Below are 5,587 nucleotides of genomic sequence, written 5' to 3'. Positions count from 1 at the left end.
GATCAATGAGTTCACTGACAGAAAATAAAATGGGTTAACTGGAGAACTGGGCCATCTCACAGTATTCTCTTTTCATTGTGAGCAAGAGAATTAATGAAAGCAAGTTTTTTTTTTAATGTTTAAAGCAATACCATTAACATTTTAAAAGACTTATTTATTTTCATGTATGTGTGTTCCCTCCATGTATCTATGTGCACCACATGTGTGCAGTGCCCTAGGAGGCCCAAAGAGGGCCCTCTATGTGGTTGTGAGCCACTGTGCTGGTGTTGGGTACCAGGTTCCCGGGCAGAACAGCGATTGTTCTCAACTGGCCAGCCATCTCTGCAGCCCCCCAGGTGGATACTCAGGGCAGACTTTTTCTAATGGACAGGGACACCTGCAAGCGAGTACTAAATAAATAACGAGCTACAAAAAAGTCACACAAGAAAATCATAAAAACAAACAAGGTCTTGTCAGGCTAGATGGTGCATGCCTAAAATGCCAGTACGGGGGAAGCTGAGGTAGTCCTGACAGTCTGAGGCCAGCCTAGGGTTACACAGTGAGACTGCCTCAGAAGGAAGGACAGAAGCACCCTCTAATCTCATCGCTTTCCGGTTTTGAGGCTAGCTCTTCATGGAGTGAACAATGTCAACCCACTGCAGATTTAACACAAAATCACCTCATTTCTAAGTGAATATTTCATACATTTTTTTAAAAAAAAATTTCTAAGTAATTACTTCAATTTTTCAATTTCTTTGAGCATAAAATATATCCTTAAGGTTGGGTTTCTTTTTCTGTTCTCTTAGTCAAAATCAAAATAACCTACTTGAAGAGCCAAGTCTGGTGATGAAGGCTTGCAGTTCCACGTGCTTGGGAGTGAGGGCAGGAAGACCTCAAGCGCAAAGGCTGCTCTGGCAACTGAGTCAACTCAAGGCCAGATCGACGTAAGAAAAAAACAGTGTGAAGAGAGCACCTGACCAACCGATTGTGGGTGATTCCCAGTCCCACAAATACAACAACAATAATAATAACAGGGTACTTTGATATTTTAAAATACCTGTGACCTTGTTCTAAAAATGTAAGCATGGCCTCTAGAACTGTATTTGTTACTGTGTGCCTAAGGTCATGAATTCTGAAGCACTTAATAATTTTTTTGAATTTCATAGGACTTATGTGAATGTTGGCTCTGAAAAATCTCTTTTTAAATAAGTGGGGGCTAGAGAGGTGGCCCAGCGTTAAGAGCACTTGCTACCCTTGCAAAAGACCAAACCTCTGTTTCTAGCACCCATCCCCAGTGGCTTACAACTACTTGTAACTCCAGCTCCAGGGGCCCAGTGCCTTCTTCTGGCCACTACAGGTATTTGAGTGCACATACACATGCTAATATACACATAAATAAAAAATAAATCCTAAGGCGGGGGGAGGAAGAAAATTGTCAAGATAATTTATCCAGGGGCTATAAAGATGGCTCTATAGTTATTAGCACTGGCTGCTCCTCCGGAGGACCCGGGTTCAATTCCCAATGCCCACATGGTGATTTACAACCATCTGTAACTCTGCTTCCAGGGGATCTGATCCCTCCTCTGGCATCTATAGGCAACAGGCACTCACATGGTGAATATACATACATGCAGGCAAAATACACTAAATAAATAAACTTTTAAAAGGCACTTTTGGGGGCTGGGGGACTGTGAAGATAGATCAGTGTGTGAAGCCCTTTGCAGTCAGGCCTGATGATCCAAATTCAGTCCCTAAGATCTACATTGTTGAAGAAGAGACCCAACTCCCAAAAGTTGTCCCTTGTCTTCCACACATGCACCGTGACACGCATGCACATACACACACATACACACATGAACACGCATACATTCATACAATTTTGAAAGAGAGAGAGAGAGAGTGAGAAAGAGATAGCACTTCCAAGCCAGGTTTAGCACTCCTATAATCCCATTTCTCAGGAGGCTGAAGCAGGAATTCTGTCAAGCTGAGGCCAGCCTGGCTACAAAGTGAATTTCCAGATCTGCTTGACTATAATGTGATACATTGTCTCAAGAAAATCGAATCAAGTAGATTACCAAAAGCATTTGGTATTTTCATATCTATGGGTAAACTACAGAACTTGAGACAAAAGGCATTGTATGTCAGAAATTCGGGGACTGCCCCCGCCGCCGCCACCACCACGATTCTACACAGAAAGTTACAAAGTTACCATTTCCTACTTCTCATAATTATATGACATTTTCCCATTGCCTAGTTCTGAAATTCAATCCTTCAGAATGCCTAGTTTATCCCACATGGTTGAATGGAATGTTCAGCATTTTTTTTATATCATGCCTCATTAGGCAAGAAATCAACCAAAATAGACATTTATGATACACTCAAAGTGCTCTCGTTTTAAGTAAATACACACACTAAACTTTTTAATAAACCAAACTTGTAAGCACAGCCATCCTGGCACAACCATTAGGGAATTGGTTCCAGGCCCCCTGTGGGGTCCAGAGGCCACAGATGCTCAAGCTTCGGACATAAAATGCTGTAGTGTTTGAACAGAACCTGTGAACCTCTTCTGCCTGCTTTAAATCATCTTTGGGCTCCTTCTAATAGCTAATACAATGGAAGTCACCGTCATACCCTATTCTTCAGAGAATAATGTTGAAGAAATGTCTACACATGTTTAGTACACACAAAGCCACAGAAGGCTGTAACCACACAGTACCCAAGCCACAGCTGATTGAATCTGCAGATACATAAACCTTGGAGTTTAAACAGTAATGGAATATGGAAGGAGTCCGAAGTATTGCTAGAGGTAGCAAGACCTAAATCTGAAGACAAATAACCACGAGGCATCTGAGATCATCATAACCAGAGGCTGGCTCTCTGTTTCCTGGAATAAATTGTCTGAAGAGAAAAATGGAACACTGTGAGAGAGAGTATGACTCATGAATACTTAGAACCAGCCACTCCTTGGGCTGTTTGCTAATTAACTGAAGACTTAAGTGACAAATCCCCAGAAAGCCAAAGGTGATTGAAATATTCAGGAGGACTGCCTATTAGTGGGAAAAGACTAAAGAAACTGGTGTCATCCCATGTAGGGGGGAAAAAAAAAGACTAGAGGGTGATTCATAGTAAATCTCAATTTACAATAGCTGTTGAGCAGTCAGGAACAAACTGTTCTCCGGTGGGACCAACAGGAAGGGATATCATAAGTTTCAACACAAGAAACTAGACTCAAAACAGACTTCATAATAATGGGGATCTGTGAAACGTTAGCCGGGGTGACTAGAGTGTGGCTCCAGTGTACCGAAGTACACTATTTTACAGAATGAAAATAGAAAACCAAGTCCAAAAGGGTGAAAGGGGAATGTATTTTCCCTGATGGAAGAACTCATGAGCAGTTACAGAGGGTGTCTCCTGGCATGTAACAGAACAGGAGACTTTCTGAGATGCCTCCTAACCCCACTGGTCCTTCCAAAGACAAGGATTCAAGCAAGCTGGTTTGCCCGAAGAGGGTTCTCAGTTCTCCACCTCCCTCTTCCTTCTGCCCATACTCCCTGATCTAAAAATTCCTTCCTTCCCTCTTCATCCTCTTAAAGGTCTCTTTTAATCTCCCCTTCCTTCTTCTCATTCAAACACATGCTTTCAGTCACACAGGCACTATCATGAGTGTAGATATGAAAACACTGTAAGCCTCTCTAGCAACAGGCAAAGAGACACCTTGTTGGTGGCAGTGTTCCTATATCAGTCAGGGACAGAGCAGATGGCATCCCTTTGTCCATCCTAGCTTGATGCCTGGCAAGGTGGCCAGAGCTGTCTCATACCTAGGACTCATAAAAATCAAATCAAGTCTAATCAAATCTAGTCAATGAAGTGCAGGTGATGGAAGACAGATAGAGACCTGCCCCCCAGCACAAGACACAGGCAGGACACAGACACCTGCTTGCTGCCATCCGATGCAGCATGGATGGAGGATGATGGATGGAGGATGTCACCCAGGGACCACCAGCCACATGGCCAGCCACAGTGTGCGGGTATGTGGTGGTCAGCTGGGAGAGAAAGATAAGGGGAGCAGCTTGAGCATTTTGAAGAGAGATGAAACTAGAGACATGAAGGTGATGAGGAAAAGCCTGTTGAGTGGTCAGCCCTGCCACCTGGCGCCATGATGAGGTCCCAGCCTGAGTTACCTCTGAGAGCCATGTCTGTGCCCAAGGCAAGGGAGCTTCAGGGCTCAGTGTTGATGTCCATGGCTCACCCAGCCAGCACAGTGGAGCTGGTCCTTCTGGTGGAGGGGGGGGTGGGGCGAGCTGCCTGGAGGGCATGAGTGTGGCAGAGCTGACCCCACGACTCATCTGCCGTGGGGTGGCACAGGTGCAGAGGTGTGGCCTTCCCCTCCCCACCTGCTGCCGTTAGGGAAGCTGCCCAAAGTCATGAGCTTGGGAGGGTTAGCCCTGCCCCTTTTGGCTGCAGCATTCAGGAAAGCAGGCCCTCTACTGGGCAGCACGGCAGAGTTGGCCCCGGTGGAGGAGGCACAGGTGGGCCGAGGGCGAAGGTGGGAGAGGTGGCCCTGCCACTCCTCTGCTGTTTGGTGGCCTGGGCAGAGCTGGGGAGATGATGACCGCCTCCCTCCCCTATCTGCAGTCATGAGAGCAGGAGAGCTGCACCAGCCCCTTACAGGCTGCAGCACTTGGGAGAATGGACCCTGTACCTTGACTGGGCAGCACAGTAGAGCTGGTTCTGGAGGTGTGGGTGCAAGGGAGCTGGCCCCAAGGGCATGAATGCAGGAGAGCTGGCCTTTCCTCCTGCTGATGGCAGCATTGGTTGACCTAGCCAGAGAAGTGCTGAGAGCTTTCCCTAGTGGTGCAGATAAGGGAGAGCAGGCTGGCTGACCAGCTCAGCTTCCACCCAGCCCAGATTTAGGGCTCTGAATTGGCCCACCCCAAAATCTACATCATCTGCCTACATTTGGGACCTGTGAAAGGACCAGTCCTGCTGATCCAAAGATGCAGGATCTCCATGACACAGGGCAACAACAGAATAACCAGGAAGAGTCCCAATAAGGATCCAATACTGATGGTGTCAGAGAAGCCAGAGACCTCAAACCAGACCAATGACTCATTGCTATGAATATTTGCAAGTGAAGATGTGTGGACAGAGGGCTATACTGTGGGACATACTGGGACGCATTACAGCTTCCACAATGAGATGTTTTCTATGCTTTGTTTGTGGCTGTTGTTGTTTGTGTGTGTGCGCTTAGGGGAGGTTTCAAGGGTAAAGAGTGGATATGAGGGGACGGGGAGATGAGCAGTGCTAGGATTCATGATGTGAGTGACACTCAGAAAAATAAAAAGTTAAAAAAAAACAAACACTGGTGATAAGATTTTAGGAAACACTGTAACTTGAGGGCCCCAAAAGGATGGTAGCTGTGCTGGCTAGTTTTAATGTCAACTTGTCACAAGCTAGAGTCATCTGAGAGAGGAAACTTCAGTTGAAAAAAAATGTCCCTATTATCTGGCTATAGGCAGGCCTGTAGGGCATTTTCTTAATCAGTTGTTGATGGCAGAAGGCCCAGCCTGTTGTGGATAGTGCCACCTCTGGGCTCATGATCTGTAAG

General features: G+C 46.0%; 1 non-coding gene across 1 annotated transcript; it reads left to right on the top strand.

Annotated features, from left to right (window-relative positions):
• The first annotated feature begins 3,666 nt into the window (after positions 1–3,666).
• LOC132652609 (small nucleolar RNA SNORA48) lies at positions 3,667–3,810 on the top strand. Its single transcript, XR_009590204.1, has one exon. It is a non-coding gene; the product is annotated as a small nucleolar RNA SNORA48 (small nucleolar RNA).
• The last annotated feature ends 1,777 nt before the right edge of the window (positions 3,811–5,587 follow it).

This window comes from Meriones unguiculatus, chromosome 2 (assembly GCF_030254825.1).
Source record: "Meriones unguiculatus strain TT.TT164.6M chromosome 2, Bangor_MerUng_6.1, whole genome shotgun sequence".
In the NCBI taxonomy this organism is placed as follows: Eukaryota; Metazoa; Chordata; class Mammalia; order Rodentia; family Muridae; genus Meriones; species Meriones unguiculatus.
This window is presented reverse-complemented; position numbering and strand designations above follow the sequence as displayed.